The sequence below is a fragment of the Nyctereutes procyonoides genome, unplaced genomic scaffold (genome assembly GCF_905146905.1).
Source record: "Nyctereutes procyonoides isolate TBG_1078 unplaced genomic scaffold, NYPRO_anot_genome, whole genome shotgun sequence".
NCBI lineage: Eukaryota > Metazoa > Chordata > Mammalia > Carnivora > Canidae > Nyctereutes > Nyctereutes procyonoides.
The window spans coordinates 56596174-56620230 of NW_026575020.1; the positions used below are offsets into that span (position 1 = coordinate 56596174).

Below are 24057 nucleotides of genomic sequence, written 5' to 3' on the forward strand. Positions count from 1 at the left end.
TAGGATCAAGTCCTGTTCATCGGGGAGTCTGCTTCTCCCTCTCCCTCTGTCCTTCCCCTCTCCCCGCTCGTGTGCTCACTTTCTCTCTCAGACAAATAAATAAAATCTTTAAAAAAACACAAAAAGATGGGGGCAGCTGGGTGGTTCAGCAGTTGAGCATCTGCCTCCCACTCAGGAGGTGATCCTGGGTCCTGGGATCGAGTTCCACATCGGGCTCCCCGCAGGGAACCTGCATCTCCCTTTGCCTATGTCTCTGCCTCTCTTTCTGTGTCTCTCATGAATAAATAAATTAAACAAACAAACAAACACCCCAAAACTATAGCCAACTAAAGCAAGAAAAAGACAAACAGTATCAGGAATAGAAAGGGGGACTTAACTCCAGACATAGCAGAGATTTTTATTTATTTATTTATTTTTATGATAGTCACAGAGAAAGAGAGAGAGAGAGAGGCAGAGACACAGGCAGAGGGAGAAGCAGGCTCCATGCACCAGGAGCCCGACGTGGGATTCGATCCCGGGTCTCCAGGATCGCGCCCTGGGCCAAAGGCAGGCGCCAAACCGCTGCGCCACCCAGGGATCCCATAGTAGAGATTTTTAAAATTATATACTAATGTTAGGGATTTTTTAAATTATATGTGAATGCTATGAACAACTTTATGTCAACACATTTAAAAATTTAGATGAAATGGAGAATTTTCGAAAGAAATGTAAATTGCCAAAATTGACTTAAGGAGGAAAACTTGAATAAAACAATTAACATTAAAGAAATTGAATCAGTATTCATGTTTCTCTGCTCCCCACTCTTCAAACACCAAGGAAAATATTTGTTTCAGGGGCACCTGGCTGGCTCCATCGGTGGAGCATGCGACTCTTGATTTTGAGGGTTCAATACCCTCGTTGGGGATAGAGCTTACTTTAAAAAAAAAAAATGAACAAGTATTTCCTAAATACTTGTTTCAGAAGGAAAAGGGGTTGGGAATGGGATCAGCAGCACCCAATCTAAAGCCAAAACCTGACAAAGGCCTGTGGGAGAAGGAAAAGTAAAGACCCAGCTCACTTCTGAAGATACGTGCAAGATATGGAAATTAAATAACAGCAAGTTTAGCTTTGCCAACATCAAACAAAATTGTGCTTTATTCCAGGCATGTAAAAATAATAAGATCACAAACGTTCTTAATGCCCTCCAGGTTAAAGGAGAACAGCTATGTGACTGTCCCAACGGTTCTAGAAAACATACCCAATACAAATCATAGTCACTCTTGATTTTAAAACACTCTAACAAACTAGAATTAAAAAGTAACTTCCCAGGGCACCTGGGAGGCTCAGTCAGTTGAGGGTCTGACTTGGGATCAGGTCATGATCTCAAGGTCCTAGGATCCAGTTCATGGCTGGCTCCCTGCTCAGTGGGGAGCTTGCTTCTCCCTCCCCCTGCTCATGCTCTCTCTCTCAAATAAATAAAATCTTAAAAAAAAAAAATAACCTTCCTACTGGATTTTTTTTCCCTTCCTACCGGATTAACAGGATTCATCAAAAGCCCACTACTAATAGACTTAATAGTGACGTTTCAGGAAGAGTTGCAATAAAGCCCCAGGTAAGCAGCGCCTGGCTGGCTTGTCAGTAGAGCGTGCACTCTTAATCTTGGGTTTGTGAGTTTGAGGCTCACATTGGGTGCAGAGATCACTTTTTTAAAAAAAGATTTTTAAAAATTTATTTTTTTATGAGAGACACAGAAAGAGGCAGAGACAGAGGCAGAGAGGGAAGCAGGCTCCATGCAGGGAGCCCGATGTGGGACTCGATCCCGGGACTCCAGGATCACTCCTTGGGCTGAGGGCAACGCTAAACCGCTTGAGCCATCCAGGGATCCCAACATCATAGGTTCTAACTAGCAGGTAAAACACAGGCCCTCGTGGTCCTGATGCAGTCGGGGAGACAAGCAGGTGGAGCAGACCACGCAGCAGGATGGAGCCACAGTGGGGTGGCATGTAAGGTGCAGAGGGAGAGGAGGGAGGGGCACCCCACTCTCCCTGGGTGGGGGTAAATTATACTTTCCCCAATTGTTATAAACATGAGTATCACATATAAAACAAGTATGTAGAAGTAATTTTTTCCAACTTGTTAATTAGTGAGGAAACCAGTAAGATATTAAGACCACTAGAAAAGACAATGTGAAAATCAGCCATGTATATAGGCAATCAGGATTGCTAGAATGGGTTTGCTAATCGATGCCCCACTGGTCAGGGTCCGGGGGGGGGGGCAGTCACATAGAATGTTTGAGGTCATCTGAGGACCCAGACCCCAGTTGTATCTCTGCGGGACAAAATCCATCTGTATTGTTATGGACAAAAATTATTTCACTTTTCTACATTCTAACAGCCCCCCCCCCCCCCCCCCCCCCCCCCGCCAATCATCAGAGCTGCAATCATCAGAGCTTGGCTCCTCCAAGCCAGGTCTCCAAGCCAGGTGAGCCCTGGGGAGGGGGCTGCGCTTGCACCCCATTCAAAGTGTGCTCATATCCTTTAGCCCATTTGCAAGCGGACAGCCTCTCTCGGCAGGGGACTATGTAGGTCTGCTCACACCCGCAAGACCATCTTAGAGCACCTCAATCTAGCGCAGTAGAATGACCTGGGAGCTTTTATTTTTTATTTTTATTTTTTAAAAATATTCTATTTATTTGAGAGAGCCAGAGATGGAGAGAGAGCATGAGGGTGAGAGGGAAGAGCAGAGGGAGAGGGAGAAGAGGGAGACCCCTGGCTGGATCCCACAACATCCTGATTCCCAGGCCACACCCCAGACCCATAAAATCAGTATTTGGGAGGCGGGGTAGGGGCGTCCCTAATGTCAGGCTCTAAGCTCTTAGGTGATTCTGATGGGCTGCCAAGTTGAGAACCAGAGCTCTGAGGACATCCAAACAGGAGCTGGAGGCTAGCTCCACTCCCCTCCCCTCCACCTAACCCCTAGGCTCCCTCCCCTCCCCTCCCCTCCCCTCCCCCCCTCCCCTCCCCTCCCCTCCCCTCCCCTCCCCTCCCCTCCCAGGCTCAGCCTGGCTTCCACTGTGCCTCTCTCAGGGCCCTGAAACTTCCCTACTTTTGTGCAGAAAGCATCAAGTGGGGGCAGCCCAGGACAACCCCGTTCCCACTGCACCCTGGGGAACAGTCTCCGAAGATGGCATCTTTTGAAAATGTTTTCCTCCAACACCCAGAAGGACCCCACAGCTTGAGAGCAGCAAATGAGAAGAAATCTATCACCCTCAGGAAATTGGCTCCTGCAGCCCCGCAGAGTGACAGTCATCAGAAGCCCTTTGAGTGCCCGGCTAAATAAATAGTTTAAAACGAATGCAGCAGCTGCTGCAGGAAAGCATGTAACCCCAAGATGGGTGGGCTGTGGGGCTGCCTGGTTGTGCTCAGCAGGCAAGGGCATAAATCTGGGCACATGGGGGGCCCCAGCTCCCACTGGCACAGAAGGCAGAATGGAGCAGATCTGCTCGCAGCCTCCAGAACATGTTTGCAGCCTGGGGAGAGCTCCAAAGCCAGGGCAGGACGGGCACCTCCTCAGAACGGGGTGGGCATGGGGGGTGTGTGTGTGCTGGGGGTGTCAGGTCCAAAGGCGAACAATACCCGGGACTCCCTGGGCCCCAAAAGGAAGTCTCTCAAGGTGGGTACAGAAGATAACTGTCGTCTGCTGAACCCCAGGCTTGCTCCAGTCCCTCGGCCTCTGAGTCAGGACACCATGAGCCACTGAGAGTGGTGACAGGGCTTGGCCAGCTCCTCCGGGCCTCTCTGAGCCACTAGACTGGAAAGGGATAAAGAGTCCTCATTCCGATGAGCCGGAATCACTCGGCTGATCACCAGGCAGCACCCCAAGCCTGGAGACTGTTTCTTCCTCTCCATGGGGACTCTTGCGAGCTGCGCCCCTCCCCCTCCGGGAAGAGGTTGTCACACCAACGCGACTGTTACATCAAATCAGTTCATCACTGCCAACCTGCAGAGCTCCTGCTCCAGGTGGAAATGTGCTCGGCGATCGGAGGGGACGTTTTGAAAAGGAAGACACGGAGAAGCACATCTGCCATTTCAGCAAACATCGCTTCCTGAGCACCAGCTGTCACCTGGCCCTCTCATCCTCGAGCCTCCAAACAGCCTGCACAGCTCCGGAGGCAGAGACCACAGTCACCTCCCCATAACCCCTGTCCCTCCCGCAACAGGAGCAGTCAGTTAAAAGATTTTACTTTGCAAACTCCCTCGTAGTCAAACGTGACAATCCGGGGTGTCTGCAGGGAGGCTCCAGCGGAGAAGACTTGCCTTGCTCTTTCCAGCTTCTAGAGGCCACCGTGTTCCTTGGCTCGTGGGCCCCCCTTCCCCACCTTCAAGTTCAGCAGCTTCCAGTGTCACATCTCCGCTGGGTCTCTCACTGTCCTGCTTCTGTCTCACAAGGCCCCTCGCGATGCCATGGGGCCCACCTGGACAGTCCAGGGCAATCTCCCCACCCCAGGGTCCCTAACTTCATCACATCTGCAAAGTGCCCTCTGCACTGTGAGGTCCAGGGATTAGGGCACGGACAGCCTTGGGAGTCAGACCCACGGTTGCCCTGTCCCTCTGGCCTCACACAGGCAGGTGGCTTCTGCGGGGACCTGTGCACTGCGCACCCCTCCTCACCCCGGCTCTCCCTCCTGGGGCTGGAGAGGGGAGGACGGAGGGGAGCCACCCAGAGAGGCTTGTGGTGTCTGCATCCCGCGACCGGGCCCTTGAGCCCGTGCAGCTGCTCCACCCCTGGACAACATCACCTACACGAACGAGTGAGGCCACTTTTTAGTGTGCATCAGGTTGGGTTTCTGCCACCTGTACCTGCAAGACCCCACGCTCTTTCAGGATGGTACTGAGGGTCCCGAAAGAGGAGGCCAGACGCCAGAGGCTGCAGCTTCACCCTGGCCTGGGATGGTTCCAGGGGAGCCCCCAGCACCTTGGGGGGGGCGGTCAGCAGTAGCTCGGCCTTACAGGGACCCCCCCTGGGCAATGAGGACAGGGGGGCCCGGGAGCTCAGGACACATGCAGTCCCTGCTCTGGCTGCTCGGGCCATCTGTGCTGAAGAGGCAGGCAGTTTCGGTCTTTATGTCAACTGGAGCAAGTCCCCACTGCCCCCAAGTCGGCTGTATGGGATTCCCACAGTCCTCGTGGTTTGCACACGACCTTGAAAGCCCCGTCTGTTAGGGTGGCATGTTAGTCACCAGCAGAAATGGGGCTCTGGCATACGCCACAGCTGGGAGGAGCCCCGCAAACAGGCGTCCCTTCTGCATCCCTGGCGCTAGGACCCTCCCCGCCTGCCAGGGCGCCCATCCTCCCGAACCGGCCCCCGCAGGCCTCGGCCCCTTTAAGAGGGCCTTGGAGGACCGGGTTTCAGAGCCTCCGGCGACTCTCTGGCCGCCGCCTCGGTGGTGCGTCGTCACTTCCGGCCGGAAGTGCGTGTGCGGAGCGGCTTCCGCGCCGTGGGGGGGCGGGGAGCGGGGAGCGGGCGGCGGCGCGGGGCTCCGCGTGTCGGGCGCGGGGTGACTGGCTCCAGCCTGGGCCGCAGGGGCCGCGGCGGGGGAGGCGCCTCTGTCCCCAGGGTTAGCTCCGGTCCCCGGCGATGGGGCGCAGGCGGGCCGCGGCGGCCCTTCCGTCCAGGTAGGTCCGGCGCCGGGACGAAGGGCCTGAGGCCGATGGTCTGCGGAAGGGCTCCTGTGTGGCCGCACCTGCCCGGGTGCGGTGCAGCCTTGTACCAGGCAGCCCGAGCCTGACCTAGAGTAAAATCCCCCGGGGGGGGCCCAGTCCCCCCCGGGGTTTGGATTTGCAGTAACAGGTGTGAGCATTCTAGCAGCAGTTTGATGATCATGTATGATACTGCAAACAGGACCCGCGCGGAGGTCTGGCTCCCGCAGTCTGGGAGCAGAGCTGGCTCCGTAGACGCCCGTCGGTACTTGGCACTTGCACGGGGCACCGTGCTGCGCGGCAGCGGGTCGCGGGGGTGAGCAGAGCAGCGCGGGGCCTGGTGCCCCCGGGAGCTACTTACGGCCCCGGCCCGGAGAGGAGGTGAACGGTTGCCCTAAAGAGGGCGTCGTTCAAGCGGAGGTCAGAGGCGTGGAGGGAGGCACAGCCCTGTTAGCAGTTACATCAGGAGGAGGGTCAGGGTGGGGTCCTCGGGCTGGACCCTGCAAGGATGCGTGTGTGTGTGTGTGTGGGGGGGGGGGGTTCTTTGGGAGGTCTCCCGGCGGCATGTGCAAAGGCCCGGGGGCCCAGCAGGTGCGCTAGCAGCGGAGGAACCTGGAGAAAACCATTGTAACCCGCAAAGCTGGGGGAATGTTGTGGGGCCGAGCCGAAGAGGTGGGAAGGGCCAGACCCCGCGGGGCCTGTGGCTCACCTGAGCATTTTGATCTTTCCTAAGAATGGGGGCGGGGGGGGGGTACTTGGGTGGCTCAGCGGTTTAGCACCTGCCTTTGGCCCCGGGTGTGATCCTGGAGACCTGGGATTGAGTCCTGCATCCGGCTCCCTGCATGGAGCCTGCTTCTCCCTCTGCCTGTGTCTCTCCTGAATAAATAAATAAAATCTTTTTTAAAAAAAATATTTTATTTATTTATTCATTCATGAGCAACAGAGAGAGACAGACACAGGCAGAGGGAGAAGCAGGCTCCATGCAGGAAGCCGGACGTCGGACTCGATCCCAGGTCTCCAGGATCACACCCTGGGCCCAAGGCGGCGCTAAACCGCTGAGCCACCTGGGCTGCCCAATAAATAAAATCTTAAAAAAAAACAAACAAAACGAAACATGAGGCCGATGTGCTAAAATGTGTAATTCCCAGAGAACACCATGTACAGGACGGTGCTGTCCGGTGGAACCTCCTGCAGTGTTGGAAATGGCCTCTATCTATCTGCACTGTCCCGTAGAGTGGCCACAGGCCACGCGGGGCAGTGTGGCCGGTGCTACTGGGGACCTAGATGTTTCATTATAATATAATCGTAAGTGCTCCTCCGAGGCCAGTGGCCACCATGTTAGACAGCACAGGTCTAGCGTGTGCTGCAGGCACAGGGGTGGCTTTATTGGAATCACACCACACAGACACTCTCATCATACGTCTTCTGCACCTCATTCCCCCCGAGGTAGAGGCTGAGACGAGTCTGCCTTTTTTTAAAATTTTTTTAAAGTTATTTATTTATGGGACGGACACTTGGGTGGCTCAGTGGTTGAGTATCTGCCCCAGGATCCTGGGGTCCTGGGATCAAGTCCTGCATCAGGGTCCCTGCAGGGAGCCTGCTTCTCCCTCTGCCTGTGTCTCTGCCTCTCTCTGTGCATCTCACAAGTAAATAAATATTTTTTTAAAGGATGCTATTTATTTATTTGACAGAGAGCACAAGCAGAGGGAGTGGCAGAGGGAGAGGGAGAAGCAGGCTCGCTGAGCAAGGAGCCTGGTGCAGGGCTCTCTCCCAGGACCCTGGGGTCATGACCTGAGCCGAAGGCACAGGCTTAACTGCCTGGGCCACCCAGGTGCTCAGAGATTCTGCTTTGTCTCTTTGTTTTTATTTTTAATTTAATTTAATTTTTTAAAGATTTTATTTATTTGTTCATGAGAGAGAGAGAGGCAGAGACACAGGCGGAGGGAGAAGCAGGCTCCGTGCAGGGAGCCCAACGTGGGACTGGATGCCGGGTCTCCAGGATCACGCCCTAGGCTGAAGGGGGCGCTAAACCACTGAGCCACCTGGGCTGCCCTGTTTGGCTTTTTTTTTTTTTTTTAAGATTTTATTTATTTATTCATGAGAGACATAGAGGCAGAGACATAGGCAGAGAGAAGCAGGCTCCCTGTGGCGAGCCTCATGCAGGATCCGATCCCAGGACCCTCGGATCACGCCCTGAGCTGAAGGCAGACCTCAACCACTGAGCCACCCAGGAATCCCAAGATTCTACTTTTGGAGAACCCCCCAATCTTTGAGGAGCTCACACGTAGCAGCACCTTTATGCTGTTGGCTGGAGGTCAGCCTGCCCCTTGTGAAGTAGCTCCATCCCCTTGCCTGGTTGGTAGTCAGAACACAGATGGAGAAGTGCCTGCAGCGGTCAGAGCATTACTGTTAACATCTGTGCTGGGGCCAGGCGGGGAGGAAAAGCAGTCGCCAGGAAGGGGCTTAGAATCTAGAGACGTGGGCATCGTGAGTGCTGCGCAGCCACGGGGGGCGGGAGGGGACATCATCCCCATCTGTAGGACCTAAAGGAATGTGGTCCCGTAAGGACATAAAGGCTGTTCCCAGCAGGTGGAATACAGCAAAGGGCAGTAGGGGGTGGAAATGCCTTAGGATGTGGGCAGCTCGTCAGTTGGGGCCAAACTGGGGAACTGTACGGCTGGAAGCAGGGGAGGAAATACGGGAATGCACAGGCTGGTGCGGGGTTTAGGGACTTTGTCAGGGTCTGGGTTCATTGTGGCTTTCCAAGCTGGCAGGTATCTGAGGCTCCAGGCTGCGTGTAGATTAGAGGTGGCTGGGTGGCCAAGGCCTCACTGGAGTCCGCAGACCTGGAAGGCGGGGGAGCTGGTGGGGGCCGGGCCCCTGCAGGGCACCTTCCAGGTGCGCTCCTGGGTGGAGTTACTGGATCTGGGAGGGCAGTTTGTGGCGCTAACTGATTTGCTGAGGTGCGATGAGAACTGACCAGTGTACTTTCTTTGCAGGTGAGTTCGCTGGGAGATCTGTGTGCAGGCTGAACGCGTGCTGGTGTCTTTGCTGCCTGGTCCCGGGAACCTGGAGTGTCGTTGTTGGGGGTTTAGAACTTCCTAGGTTTCTTTGCTTTCATTTACTCAACCTGTAACTTCTGAAGCCTGATCTGCTCAAGACCCTGTTTTGTGTGGATGTAAATAAAAGGGTTCAGTCCCCAAGGAGACTTTCCCTGCACTTTATGGTTTTCATGACTGTGTGTGACATGTCGCTTCTGCCTCTGAGCTACGTAGTTGGCAGCACCGGTCCCACTGAGTGACGTAGAGAGCCGCTCCCGGTTCTCTTTATGATGCAGAAGCACCCAGGGCCCTGCTCATCCTAGAGCATGAGCCGTCTCAAAATGGGGGCCCGTGGAGGGAGGTGACCGTTGTCTCCCGGTGACCCAGGGGGCTGCTCGCAAGAGCACATAACTCTCGGAGTGGGCACCTGCCCTGCTTTCCGTGCTTGTCTTTAGAGAAAGGGTAGTAATTGCCCATATTAACATCTTGTGTTAGGATACGTATACTGGGGGAGACTGGACGTGTTGGTGTTTCTGAAATAAACCATTACTCCCCGCTTTGTTCTTTGTGGTGCTTTCCTTGAGTGTAAATGTGCACTTGCACACGGTGGCGGTGGCCAGGCCTTGTCTGGCCTCGGTGTGTGTCTGCTGGAGCAGCTCTGCGGCTCAGTGAGTTTGCTTCAGCCTTTGGTTTGGTGGATGCATCACAAGCATTAGATCCTGGGCCCCTCTGAGCAGGAACACCGTGTTTCTAGCATGGAAAATGACAAAACGAATGTGCTTCATGTTGACAGTCATTTGTGATGTGCTGGTGCCTCTTTCTCGTTTGGTGTTGGTGTCGACAGAGGAGGGTGCTTAGCTGTCCCCCGTGGGTCCACATGGCTTGGCCTGAGCCTGCCGAGAACGGGGGACAAACGGATGAGAAGAGAGATGCTCTGATGCAGAGTGGTGTGGGCTGAGACCCCACCGTCTTCCCTGGCAGCCCTGCACCTCTCCAGATGCCTGCTGTCCTTTCAGTCCGCTGAAGTGCTACCACAATGTGGGTGCCCCTTTTCTCTGTGGCTGCACCCCAAGACAACAGCCTCCATCCATCCTGCACGCTGATGCAGTGCCCTGGGCTCTGTCGGTGATAGAAGGGAAGCCTGGAACCCACGAGGAGACTCGGGAGGATGTTTCGTTTGGCTTGAGAATATTCCCCAGCTGTCATTCAGTCCCATTTCCTTCGTGGTGTCATTCCAGCTGGCCGAGGCGTGGCAGTGGTGTACTTGTTTTCCCCAAAGAACACATATTTATGAGAGGCTGCAGCGTGACATGGATGGGCTTCAGCATTTCTGGATTGGATTATGTAAGAGAGGGTTGAGGTAGGCAGGAGTCCAGTCTTTTCAAAGAGCTGGGCCTGTTAATAATAGCAGTGGATAATGGAATGCACAGTCTGTAAGAAGTAATTTTTTTAATGTTAAAAATTGCTGTGGAACAAAAGGCCTGTAGCAGAAAACGGAATGAAAATTGAACTACAAGGAACAGCACGTCACGGTTTTGAACTTCTCTCTTTGTCCACTAGAGGACGCAGTCCTGAGCCACCCCGTTCTCTTTTATAACTCAGTACGGTTTTGTTTTGTTTTGAAGATTTTATTTATTTACTTATTAGAGAGCACGAGCGAGGAGAGAGGCAGAGGGAGAAGCAGACTCCCTGCTGAGCAGGGAGCCCGATGTGGGGCTCCATCCCTAGACCCCAGGATCATGACCTGAGCTGAGAGCAACCACTTAACCGACTGAGCCACCCAGGCCCAGTTTTAGTTTTTTTTAAAATTTAGCCTAGCCTTTATTCCACCAGAAAGTTATGCAGAAGGCTAATCTGCAGGGTTGGGCTCTTCATTAGGACTCAGGCAGGAGGTCCCTGTTGCCTGCGGTTCCTGGGAAGGGTTCATGATGGATGAGCTGAACCAGACCCAGGCGTAGGACATGGCACTTGGGGAGAAGTGCATGTTTCTCTTTCTTTCTTTCTTTCTTTCTTTCTTTCTTTCTTTCTTTCTTTCTTTCTTTCTTTCTTTCTTTCTTTTTTTAAATATTTTATTTATTTACTCATGAGACAGAGAGAGAGAGAGGCAGAGACACAGGCAGAGGGAGAAGCAGGCTCCATGCAGGGAGCCCGATGTGGGACTCCATCCTGGGTCTCCAGGATCAGGCCCTGGGCTGAAGGCGGTGCTAAACTGGTGAGCCACTGGGGCTGCCCAGAAGTGCATGTTCTAATGGAACTTCCCATCCAGGATGATTCCCAGGGGTGACAGGTTGTTCTGGTCAGCATGAAAGATTTTCTTTGGTAAGGACTCCTGTGCAACACACGGCAGTACTTGAGGTCCCAGATGGTGTGTTAAGGGTTTAGAAGCGTCTCTCCAGAGTATGTTGCTCATACTTGCAGTTGAGAGGTACACTCCCAACACTGAACAAGATCTGTTCAGAGCCCGTGTGGTTTAGATTGCTGATCCATCGTAGTCCATTCGAAAAGCACTATTGAATTGAAAAAAAAAAAAGAGTTACAATCTTGAAGTATCCCTTTAACACTAAATGTTCTCTGGTTTGTGAACCTGGTTGGCTGCTCTCTGGTGGATTAAACATGCTGAATTGAGCGCTTACTGCGGGCAGCCTGTGTTAGGCCAGGATGAGGAGCCAGTCACCGCCCTCGGAGAGCTTCCCTTCTGGTGTACCAGGGACCAGAAGTTGGGAGAAAAGTGAAGTGTGGTGTGTGCTCTGGAGCAAAGGACCAGGATGGAGTGGGGGGTGGAGTTGCAGTTTGAGATAGGGTAGTCAGGGAGAGGATCCTCATCCTAGGTAAGAGGAAGTCACGCAACAGTCTGGAAGCCCATCCAAGGCAGAGGGAGCACCTGTGGTGAGTGGACAAGGCGGCTTTCCAAAGACGGTTGGAGGGGTCTGGGCCTTGGGTCTTGCAGGGCCTTGTAGGAAAGTCTGACTTTTCCTACCAAGTAGGGTTAAGTAGCTCACATTTTTCTCTCTTAGGGAACACCCCCCCCCCCAAAAAAAAGAGTAGTTGGCATTAGAAATATTTCCTATTCTTGTGCTAACGAATTTGCCGGTTGAGAGGATCCCTGATGTGTGCAGAGGAGGGAATGTAGTTCCTTCCTTGGCCGCTGCAGACCCTCTCGGGGCTCTGTTGAACCGTAACCGTGGTGTTCCCTGGGGGACCGACTTGGGAAGAGAGATTTGGATATAAGTTCCTGGGATACCCTCATGCCGTTCACCTTGTAGATGAAGCCAGAGACGCCCCGAACGTCCTGTCTCAGCGTGGCAAGGCCCTGGGCACGCGTACAGGGCTCCATCGTGGAATTCACCCATCGTTTCCTAGACTGTCGCCACCTCGTAGGAACCGTGTACTTGTCTTTTTCAACAAAGGGTCGATCTGTGTCATTTAAATTACCGCCAAGAAAACTGCAAAAAGTACATTCTCCTATAACCTTTAGGGGGTAAAGGCCTGTTTTGATGTTCCGTGGTTACACATAATGTGTTTAAAATGATTATTCGTTGCGATATTTTTTCCAGATCAATTATGCAGCTACAGCAGAAAACTAGTTCTTTTCTTGCAAACGTAATTAAACATGGAGCTGAGTGAGTCACAGGAAAGTCACGTGGCTTGGGCCTGGCAGCTGTGCAGTTGTGTCATGGTTACGCAACCCTGCCTTAGACCCGTGGCCACCATCAGCAAAACCTTCAGATTATTGCATGGGATTAAAATAAGACTTAGACTCTCTTTGAACAGCAAGTTCTTTGTTAAAACCAGACTTGGGTTGTTAATCCTGACTTCCACTAGAGGCTCCATAAGCCATATCCCTCCCGTCTCTGCGGCTGTCCCCGTGGAACACAGTTCTTTTTTTTTTTTTTTTTTAATAAATTAATTTTTATTGGTGTTCAATTTACCAACATACAGAATAACACCCAGTGCTCATCCCGTCAAGTGTCCCCCTCTGTGCCCGTCACCCATTCACCCCCACCCCCGGAACACAGTTCTTAAAGTCAAACTCCCAACTTTTGTGCCCGTTTGAAACTTTTTTTATTTTTTATTTTATTTTTATTTTTTTTATTTCTAAATATTTTATTTATTTATTCATGAGAGACACACACACAGAGAGAGAGAGAGGCAGAGAGAGAGAGAGAGAGGCAGAGACACAGGCAGAGGGAGAAGCAGGCTCCATGCAGGGAGCCCGATGTGGGACTCGATCCCGGGTCTCCAGGATCACATCCCGGGCTGAAGGCGGCGCTAAACCGCTGAGCCACCAGGGCTGCCCCCGTTTGAAACTTTTAGCTGGTTGTCATCCATCACTGTGAGTTCTGGGCACAGCTCCCGTAAATCCCCTTCACCCCTGTGCCGTCTTTGTTCCAAATTGCTGCACCCCTTTGAAAGTTAATGGAGGAGATAGGAAATCTTGAGAAGTCTAAGTGAAATAAAAGTGTTACTTCATCTGGTCATTGCAGATGTGTTGTAAGCACTGCTTGGGGTTTGTTTTCATTTTTAGTTTTTTCCTGAATGACAGTGCACAAGTTTTTTTGTTTTTCGAGAGGTGGGGGCGGGGCAGAAGGAGAAGGAAAGAGAGAGAATCCTAAGCAGATAAGCAGACTCCATGCCCAGTGCAGAGCCCAACATGGGGCTCGACCTCACGACCCTGAGATCGTGACCTGACCTGAGCTGAAATCAAGGGCCAGGTGCTTAACCAACTGCACCACCCAGGCGCCCCAGCCATGCACAAGTTCTAAAGCTCAGAAGATTAAAAGGCTGGCAGTGAACCCCACCTGCCAGGGGCCTGCCCTCAGCAAGCATTTCACGTCGCGTCTCCCCATTTGCGAGTAACATATATGTGCTACTCCTTCTGACTCCTCATCTTAGGCCTTGCCTGTCAACTTCTTTCTGGTGGATTCGAGCTGAGCACCCACGGACCCCATCCGCTTCCCCTTCCCATCATCCAGTACAATCATCCTGTGTGAGTTCTGTTCAGATCAGCATTTGGTGTCGTCCTGCAGATAACAGCTTCCCCGCCTCCTGACCTAGTCTTGCAAGACCCTCTTTGTTTCCTTCTTGTTCTCTCCTAGTTGTCTTACTGTTTTTTTTTTTTTTTAAAGATTGTATTTATTTATTTTATTTATTTGTGAGAGACACAGAGAAGCAAAGACTTAGAGGGAGAAGCAGGCTCCTCGCAGGGAGCCTGATGTGGAACTTGATCCGGAGACCCGGGATCATGACCTGAACCACCCAGGCGTTCCTGTCTTGTTTCTTTGGCTGAACTTTCTACGGTCTCTAACTTGTTCCCACCTGCCGCACAGCTTCCTGGCCTAACTTTACACAAGGTCAACCACATGACATATCCATTCCGTTTGTTTCTTAGGTGTGTGTGAGAAGACTTTTCAGACAATTCAGGAGAATGTGATAGTTTTGTTACAATCACATGTGCAAGGGGAGAGGCCCCAGAAGGCTGATTCAGAAGTTCATTTCTAGTTAGGAATTTTATATTTTACAGGAAAATATGAAGGTTGGACTATTGTCAGGGCAAATGCTAAAAGAATGCTGGCTAACGGTCTGACAGCTGGGTGGGTAGGTAACTGGTTTCCTAGGAAATTCTTTTGAAATTATGTCAGGGATGCCAATCTTCCCAGAAGGAGGCTATGAATTTAAATTAGGCAAAACAAGGCTCTTTCCCAAGACGGGTTTAGACTGATTTTTCTTTTTAGATTTTATTTTAGGTCATCTCTACAGCCAGCATAGGGCTCACACACCCCAAGATCAAGAGTCACACACTCTACCAACTGAGCCAGCCAGGCACCCTTAGACCAGTATTTTATTTTTTATTTTATTTTTTTTAATTTTTATTTATTTATGATAGTTACACACAGAGAGAGAGAGAGGCAGAGACATAGGCAGAGGGAGAAGCAGGCTCCATGCACCGGGAGCCCAATGTGGGACTCGATCCCGGGTCTCCAGGATCGCGCCCTGGGCCAAAGGCAGGCGCCAAACCGCTGCGCCACCCAGGGATCCCCTAGACCAGTATTTTAAACCCTATCTTTGGCCTAGACATCATATGTGACTTGCTCAAAAAATGCATCTTGTTGCATTTTGGTTCTAAGAACATAAACGGAAGTGTTGCCTGGTTCAACCTTTCCCAAACAACCTGTGCCCAAATCCCTGGTTGGGGGGGGGCATCAAATGCAGATTCCGGTGCAGCAGGGCCTGCGACTCTGCATTTCTCACCAGTTCCCTCGTGCTGCTGGTCCAGGGACAACACTTTGAGGAGTGAAGGAGGGCAGTTTGGGTTGCTTGGCACGTCTCCCGTTGATGGTAGATCTGGGTGTAGGTTTAATTTATCTGACACATGCCCAATTATGATTACTCGCAGTGTCCATACATGTTCATGAGCCAGTTTCCCCTCTTTCAGAAGAATTTCCCAGCACAGCACGTAGTGGTGAGGATTTCTTACAGTCTTTGCACTGAGGCCGCTCTAGTATATAAAGTGGATTCAGTCAGGCCTATTCCCTAGATAGGTACAGCAAGAGGCCATGATAACCATCTCCTTACAGTTTGCCTAATGAAACTAAAGTCACACGAAAGATCATTTAAAAACCTCCCAGCTGTCAAAAACCAGAGGCGGATTACAGTGGTAAAAACAGATTGTAGCGGCGCCCGGGTGGCTCAGTTAAGCATCTGCCCTCAGCTCGTGTCATGATCTCAGGGTTCTGGGCTTGAGCCCCACATCGGGCTCACTGCTCACTGGGAGTGGAGAGTCTGCTTCTCCCTCTCCCTCTGCCCTCTCCCCGCTCATGCTGTCTCAAATAAATACATCTTAAAAAAAAAGATTTTATTCAGAACAATTGTAATAAAGGAAAAGAGACCTCGGTATAGAATGGGGTTTAGTTCTAAATGGAGCAGGAACAGGGAAGAGGAGCAGGGCAGCAGATGGAAAGTCAGTAAGAGGAAATGTCAGGGTAGGGGGGTTTCTGGCTAAACTGACCTAGCAGGATCCTGGCTGAAGGCAGGCCAGGGTGTCAGGCATCACCCTGGGGCAGGGGGAGGATGAGGAACCGGATCAGACATCAGAGTGGGGAGGGTGGCGGGGGAGAGAAGTTCTGATGAAACTGACTTAGCAGGGTTCTTGCTAAAACTGGGTTTTACAAGGAAGTGCACAGACGGGCCTAGGAGATGGGCCAGGAGTCCGACAAAGAATCTTTGTCCTAACCTTACCTTCGTTGGTCCTTTGGAAGTTAACTTGAACATTCGCTAAAATGTGAGAGAAAAGGAAATATATAATTGAGAGAATAGTAAGCAAAATTTATGACCCATCCAGTAGGTGCCAAGTAATTTGCAAATGTTACCTCCTTGAACCTCTCATTTTATGTGGGGGGCATGGGTTCATGGTTCATTGAGGGCCGGTGACTGCCCGGGGTCACAGGCTAGTGTCCACTTTCTCGTTCAAAAGTGTGGGTCACACACTTGGGCACCGTGTGAGGCACTGGGGTACAGGAGAAACCAGACCACCACCACAGCCCTGGAGCGGGCTTTCTAGTTGAGGAAAGACCCGTCCCACAAAAACCGAAATGAACCATCACATAGAACACACACAGAAGAGGCCTTGGGGTGAGGTTCCTGCTCGGAGTGCTGTCGGGGCCCCTACTGTGGCTTGGAGGAGAGGGAAGGCTCACTGGTGGTGTCTGCACTGAAAGCCGAATCACAAGAAGCAGCAGGCCAGGAATGAAGAGGGAAGGGCATTCCAGGTGGCAGGAGCAGCAGGTGCAAAGGCCACACGGCAGGACGCCAACTAGCAGTGGGCCAGGGACCTGAACCTGGTGCTGCCTGACTCCGAAGTCAGTGGTCTCCCCACTGAGGCCTCTGCCATTTTGCTGCCCGGTGTCAAATAAAAAATAAATCTAGAGATTTAGGAAACAGACCGTCTTGTGAAGGATGATTGTAGGGATGGGAGCACCCCACCAGGGAGGATACTCTGACGAGGGATCTGCCCCAGAAGAGTTTGGCAAAAAGGAAAACTCCTTCATGGGAGGTGTGGCGTGGGGGTGAAGGCGGAGGGGTGGCTCCATGAGCGAGTAGGCCAGAGAAGGTGTTAGCTGAGGTCACCCTGTGAGGCTGCAGTGGTGGAAGAGGTTTCCTTCTGCCCTTTGAGCTACTTTAGCTGGGCTGATAATTAAATTGACACAAGACAGATTAATGGGAGAAAAACAGAAGCTTAATAACGTGCATACCTCCTCTATACGGGGCCAGAAAAACAGAGTTTCTCCCCTCAAATGGCCAAAGCCATCACCTTTTAATTTTTTTTTAATTTTTTTATTTATTTATGATAGTCACAGAGAGAGAAAGAGAGAGAGGTAGAGACACAGGCAGAGGGAGAAGCAGGCTCCATGCACCGTGAGCCCGACGTGGGATTCGATCCCGGGTCTCCAGGATCGCGCCCTGGGCCAAAGGCAGGCGCCAAACCGCTGCACCACCCAGGGATCCCCCAGCCATCACCTTTTAAATACCACCTCCAGTTAAAGACATAGGAGATGTTGGGGTGAGATGTGATCAAGAGAAGCATCACGAACGAGGTGAGGGTGTCCTGAGGGTTAAGTCCACACCTTCTCCCCTGATGAGTTTCTAGAGCTCTCTGGAGACGCCTGCACACATGGAGATTTCCTCAGAACGAAATGTCTACTAAAGGGTAAGACCGCCTCCTATGACGGCAGTTTCTTAAAAATAACCTGTTTAAAATAATATGCCACAGAGTCATATTTGGGGGTCCATTTTGCTCCCCTTCATAGCTGTTTGACTCGTGTCAATACATCCTCTGAGCAGAGGCTGGACCCACAGGACACAGAAAGCAGACAGAGGCCTGTGGGTTGACGTTTCCTCCCAGTGGAAGCGCTTCAAGTTGCCGCTCAGGGAGTGAACACAGCCAAGTGCTTTCACGAGCACCCCACGCCTTTTGGTGAGCATCACTTAGCTCTTGGTATCGGCAGGAGGCAGACGCAAAGGCCCTCGGATGCTCAGATTCAGCCACTTGTTCAAGGTCTTCCACCTGGTTCTGGAGCAAATACCAAGATTTGACCTTTGTAAGTTTGCAGAGTTTGAGCACCTGGGTGACTCAGTCGGTTAAGCGTTTGCCTTTGGCTCGGGTCATGATCTCAGGGCCCTGGGATCGAGCCCTCATGTCGAGCTCTCTGCTCAGTGGGGAGTCTGCTTATCCTCTGCCCCTCACCCTGCACATGTGTGTGTGCCCGCGCTCTCTCTCTCTCTGAAATAAATATTAAAATCTTAAAAAAAAAAAAAAAAGCTGGCAGAGCCTATCACAATTTGCAAAAACTTTGACATGTAGGGATCCCTGAGTGGCGCAGCGGTTTGGCACCTGCCTTTGGCCCAGGGCGCGATCCTGGAGACCCGGGATCGAATCCCATATCGGGCTCCCGGTGCATGGAGCCTGCTTTTCCCTCTGCCTGTGTCTCTGCCTCTCTCTCTCTCTCTGTGACTATCATAAATAAATAAATTTAAAAAATTAAAAAAAAAATTTGACATATAGATGGGCCTTGTCCACAACCTCCCCCCGGCAGTGATCAAACAGGCCGTGATGCCTCAAAGGCCCCCTACTCTTCCAGGCTAAGGAACTAGGTGCATCGTCAGTGAGTCATCCTCCTTCCTGCCGGGATATGATTAGGTATGTCTAACCCAGAGCCGACGCCAGAAGTGTCCCATTTGGGAACTCTCCTTTCCACGGGAGGTAGAAAGACTCTCCTTCCCTGGTCGCTCTGTCACCTCCAGCAGGCCGGGCACGCCAGCGAGGTCTGGGAATCTCAGGCCAACAGGGGCGGCCGCACACCCAGTGAGTGTCGGTGGTCCTTGTTCCCTGGTCTCAGAGAACACGGGTGATTAAAAGCAGCTGGAAAAAAAGAATTCCAGGACATTCCTGGTGTTCCGGAGTCCAGCTTCAGGAATCCTGTACTGCGTGAAAGGGCAAAACACAAATGAAAAGTTGGAGGTTTTTTCCTCCCTGTTGAAAACCAGGGAGGAGTGACGGGTGTGGTGATCATTTTGTAATATATACAAATACTGAATCATGGACACCTGACATTCATATAATGTTATATGCCAATGATATCTCAATGGGGGAAAAAAAGGATCTGAAACCTTGTGAAAATAAGCCATTGTTTAAAAGTACAGAAACAAGGGAAGAGCCTCCCCCGCCCTCTCTCCCTTTGCTCTCAGCCTTTCTAGACCCTTCTCTGCTTCGAGGCTAAATTAGGCTCTGGAGCATCTCACAACTCCGGGAATGTCTTCCCTAGGACCAGAGAGCCTCCCTCTTTGAAATATGAGGAGGACGATGCTCTCGGTGTCCTGGGAGGGGACAGCCCAGCTCCTCCGCTGTCACCTGACCAGTTGCAAACCTAGCCGAGGACCCATTGCCTTGCTGCGGCCGCCTGGCGCTGTCACAGATGGCGGTTTTCTAGTGGGTTGCCTGGGGTGCTCCTCACCTTGTGGTTGAATGCTTATTCAATAACATTGTGTCCTCCCTTCGTGGAGAGCTTTGTTGTCCAGGACGGTTGAGCAAACGTCAGGCTCCTGGACCGTCTCCTAGGCCCATCTGTGCACTTCCTTGTAAAATCCAGTTTTAACAAGAACCCTGCTAAGTCAGCTTCATCAGAACACACCCTCCCCGCTTCTGATATCTGATCAGGTTCCTCATCCTCCCCCTGCCCCAGGGTGATGCCTGACACCCTGGCCTGCCTTCAGCCAGGGTCCTGCTAGGTCAATTTAGCCAGAAGCCCCCCTACCCCTGACATTTCCTCTTAGTGATTTTCCATCTCCTCCCCCCACCCCCCACCCCGGGGCTACAAATCCCCACCTGTCCCCGCTGCCCTCAGAGTCCAGCTCAGTCTCTCTGCCTGACCCTGTAAATCCCATCGCATGGTCCCTATGCCTCTCAGCCTCTCAGCCCATCGTGATGGTCCTGGATGGAGCCTGCCTTGCCATCCTTGCCAGTGTCCCTGCACGCTTTTTCTTTTCTTTTTTTTTTTAAAGATTTTATTCATGAGAGACAGAGAGAGAGAGGTGGAGACACAGGCAGAGGGAGAAGCAGGCTCCCTGCGGGGAGCTGGACGTGGGACCCCATCCCAGGACCCCGGGATCATGGCCCGAGCCAAAGGCAGATGCTCAACCACTGAGCCACCCAGGAGTCCCACGTGTTTTTCTTTACCAGTAGAAAGAGATGTGAACTCCTCTACCCTCTTAGGTGCTTTGAGGGAGGCCTGCAAATTAAACCGACAAACTAGTACGAGAAAGGCAGATGTGTATTCCTGCGGTGGTGCGTAGTTCACAGAAACCGGTGCCTCGAGGAAGCTTACAATTGAGGGCTCATCTACTATGTCAAGGAGGGGAGGGGAGGGGAGGGGCGGGGAGGACACTTGCAGGAAGGCAAGACTTAGAAAAGGTGAGTGAGCCTTTAGAATAGGTGGCAGGTGTGATAGTTCTGTGACAAGGCTGACTTCTCGCCTGGGTCTGGACTGTTCTCTGCGGGCAGGAGTCGGGCTTCTCAGGCATTTATGACACTTGAATTCTCTCGGGAGGCTCTGCGTTTAGGCAGATAAAGGAAGTTCAGACAAACACCCCCCCCCCTTCTTATTCTGGACCCAGTCCCTGGCTTTCTTATCTAAGTTTGCGAGGAGTCAAGGATATCCTCCACTTCCTCCTCCCAAGTCAGGGGAAGTTGAAATTAGTTCTGTCCGCTCCAGAGTCAGGCAAGAAGCCGTCCGGCCCCCAATCACCAGCTTCCCCCTGTCGTGCCCTCGCCTCACCCCGCAGCTAGCTTCCTGTGAGTGCCGGCTCGCGTCTACGCGGTCCACGGCGCTGCAGGAGCTGGGGCATCACCCACAAGCGCTCACCTATGCCCCGTGGGCTGTGATTTCCCAGGAGTCCCTGCTGTATAGGGGAAAACCAGCGCTCCCGGTGGGGCTCTCGCACCTTCAGGTTCTGGGGCGGTGAGGATGAGTCGTATTTGCGCAGCCAACCCCGCCGTAGACTCTGGGGGACAGGTCGGGCCCAAAGTAGCCTCCACCCCAGGACCACTTACCACCCGGGTCCCGGGCCTGGTGCTTCACCTTCATCTCATTCACTACACCTCCCAACAGGTTCCTGAGGCCGAGTGATTCTTGTTTCCACCTTAGAGATGGGGCGACGGGGGCAGAGGGGCCGTCCCTGCCGGAGCCCCACAGCTGGCGCGGGCCGGGGTGTGGACACGGGCCCAGCCTGGCCCCCATGGCGACGTGCGGTCAAGAGGCTCATTCATCCACTCCTACGCTAACAAGATAGAAGTCGTTACGAGTATTATAAATACAACATACCTGTTACGTGTCCTGTTCTCTGTTAACGAAGACGTGGGAGGAGAGAGAGGGTGACACCGGCAGTCGGAGCACAGAAACGGGGCGAGAACCTGGGGACCCTGTGGAGCAGACCAGGAGCTCTCCACAGTGGGCTCCACGGCTCGGGGGCCCCGCAACACCAAGGGCCCTGAGAGGGGCTCTAATTCACCTTCTGGCAACACCACCACACGGACTTATTTTACTGAGGTTCTAGAAGTTTTTTTTTTCTTTTCTTTTTTTTTTTTTTAAGATTCGTTTATTTCAGAGAGAGTGAGAAAGTGGGGAGGGGCAGAGGGAGAGAGAGAGAATCCCAAGCAGGCTCCCCACTGAGTGCAGAGCCCAACACAGGGCTCTGGCCCATGACCCTGAGATCATGACCTGAGGGACAGCCAAGCATCAGAAGCTGAACCAAGTGAGCCCTCCAGGCGCCCCGAGGTTCTAGAAGTTCTAAGGGTTCTACAGGATCGAATGGTCCGGTGGTTTTGGAGCTTTGCCCTATCGGAGTGCGGGAGCTCTGCCAGCAACCCGGATCGCCCTGTGGCAGAGGGCCTATGCTGATGGCTTCCATCCCGCAGCCTCTGACGGGGACAATTTGGGGTTGGGACTTATGTCATTGTTTTCAGCCCCCCCCCACGCCCTTCCACATGTGCTCCTACTTCTGCAGTCCTCCAGGCTGGCGGGGAAGCGGGTGGAGGGACCTGGTGGTGATGCAGCCCTGCACAGCCCAGCTGCTCAGCACCCTCGGCCTGAGTCCCCAGCTGCCCAGCTGAGGTGTCAGCACGACCCTGAGGCCCGCAGCTGGGTCCCCTGTGTGTCTCAGGGACAGACGCGGGGAAGGTGGCCCGGTAGCCAGGTGGCCCTCGCTCTTCCCCTCGGGACGTGAAGCGGGGCCCCCAGTGTTGGAGATTTTCGTGTGCGTGCGTGGCATCTCCTATCCCAAATGAATTTTCATCTCAGTTCCGTTAGAATTGTGGTCATCCCAAGAAAAAAATTGTGTGACACGGTAGCAAAGGCTGTTTGACCAATTTTTGACGGCTTCCTCAAAGTGAGGACAGTGAGCCGAGACTGGTTGTTCTGTACTTTCTCTCCATTTCCTCTCTGCGGCGCTCAGAGTCTGGTGCTGGAAGCGTCTACTGCTGCACCTGTTCTACGGGGAATAAAACCCGCACGTGCTCAGCATCTACTCGCTTCCAGCCCTCGGTTTCACTACGGTGTCGCGGACGATCGTCTGCTACAGTCACTGAAGGCATAACATGCTCATCTCCTAAGAGGCACATTTGTTGAAAGTGGCGTCATACTTCAGCACGATGTGCCGGCGTGCAAACATTTTCCTTGGACGCTGCCGGGCTCCCCTGCGCTTCCCGATTCCATACTTTCCGTGCAAACACAATAGTTGGAACCCACCGCAGGCGAACTGCTTAGGTTCTCACCGTTGTCCCAGGGCCCAGAATAGAGGTGCAGTCTTGTTTACTTGGTTTGCATTCAGGAACAGTCTTTGTCTTCCAAGGGACACATGAGAAAAGTTCCTGTCTTAGAACACGAAGCCCTGGACAGTGACTTCCCCCTCGAGTCATGGGACTGGCTGCCTGAGCTCAGAGGGGAAATGCCTCCTCGGTTGCCGGGCTGCAGGGAGAGGCAGTGGCCTGTGTTGTGGGACTAAGAAAACAATTGCTTCAGCTGAGGGGACAGTCTCCTTTCCAACAGTTCTGGAAGTGGCTGCAACAGCGGCTTGCCTGGGCGGGGCGTGGGGGTGGGTGGGTGTGTGTGATAACCAAGTGTGAGGACCTGGCCTTGTGCATGGCTAGATTTTGACCCCTGGCAGGCCGAGTCACAGAAGCCTGATGCGTCGCAGATACTTCATTCTTCAAATTAACCAGATATTGGAAGCAACCAGAGACAGAAAGGGGCAGTCGAGAACACCAATTGTGGCAGGGCTGTACCGTGGAAAGGGGCTCCTGGTATTTTTTTTTAAAGGTTTTTAAATTTTTTTTTAAGATTTTATTTATTTATTCATGAGAGATACAGAGAGAGAGACAGAGACAGAGAGAGGCAGACACAGGCAGAGGGAGAGGCAGGCTCCATGCAGGGAGCTCGACGCAGGACTCGATCCCAGGACTCCAGGATCATGCCCTGGGCTGAAGGCGGCGCTAAACTGCTGGGCCACCCGGGCTGCCCGGGCTCCTGGTGTTTTGATGAGTGAGGAAAAAGGTTTCAGTGTACAGTGTGATTCCGCCTACAAAGAGTCCCAAATCCAGCAAAAGTCATTCTGCGCTGCCCGAGGTCAGAAAACCGGTTATTCTGGGGAGGGAGGGAGTTTGAGGGACCTGGTCCTTATCCTTCCCTTCTCAGGGCAGTTAATCAGTGTGTGCAAATGTGAAAACACGCCTAGAATTTGTGTTCTTTGCTAGGTGTGAATTATAGCTCCATAAAAGAAGAAAGCATACTGTGTACCGGTGGTGTGATTTCATCTGTGAAGGTCACAGACAGGAACACGAGGCGGTGGTGTAGAAGAGGTTCCCACGGGGACCCGGGTGACCGGGAAGAGGGTGAGGGGCTTCCAGGGGGCGGTCATGGAGGAGCTTTCCCCTGGGGCTGTGGCCATGTGGGTGCATCTCTTCGTGATACGCACCTGTTGGCTGAGGATCTGTGACTTTGTTTGAACGGTATGCTTCAATAAAAGTTTATTTAAAAATATTATGTACGGGACGCCTGGGTGGCTCAGTGGTTGAGCATCTGCCTTTGGCACAAGGCATGTTCCTGGGGGTCCTGGGATTGAGTCCCACATCGGGCTCCCTGCATGGAGCCTGCTTCTCCCTCTACCTGTGTCTCTGCCTCTCTCTCTCTCTGTGTCTCTCATGAATAAATAGATAAAATCTTAAAAAATATTTTATGTATAGTATGGTCCTGTTTTCTCAGTTGAAAATATATGTGCAGGGGCCCCTGGGT

The 24057-nt window shown here is 52.5% G+C and overlaps 1 long non-coding RNA gene and 1 other non-coding gene across 2 annotated transcripts; both read left to right on the forward strand.

Moving 5' to 3' along the window:
- The first annotated feature begins 5515 nt into the window (after nt 1-5515).
- LOC129508106 (uncharacterized) lies at nt 5516-9280 on the forward strand. The gene is made up of 2 exons (XR_008664134.1): nt 5516-5654; nt 8678-9280. It is a non-coding gene; the product is annotated as an uncharacterized LOC129508106 (long non-coding RNA).
- Nucleotides 5690-5882, forward strand: LOC129518355 (small Cajal body-specific RNA 16). Its single transcript, XR_008666176.1, has one exon. It is a non-coding gene; the product is annotated as a small Cajal body-specific RNA 16 (non-coding RNA).
- Nucleotides 9281-24057: the final 14777 nt, after the last annotated feature.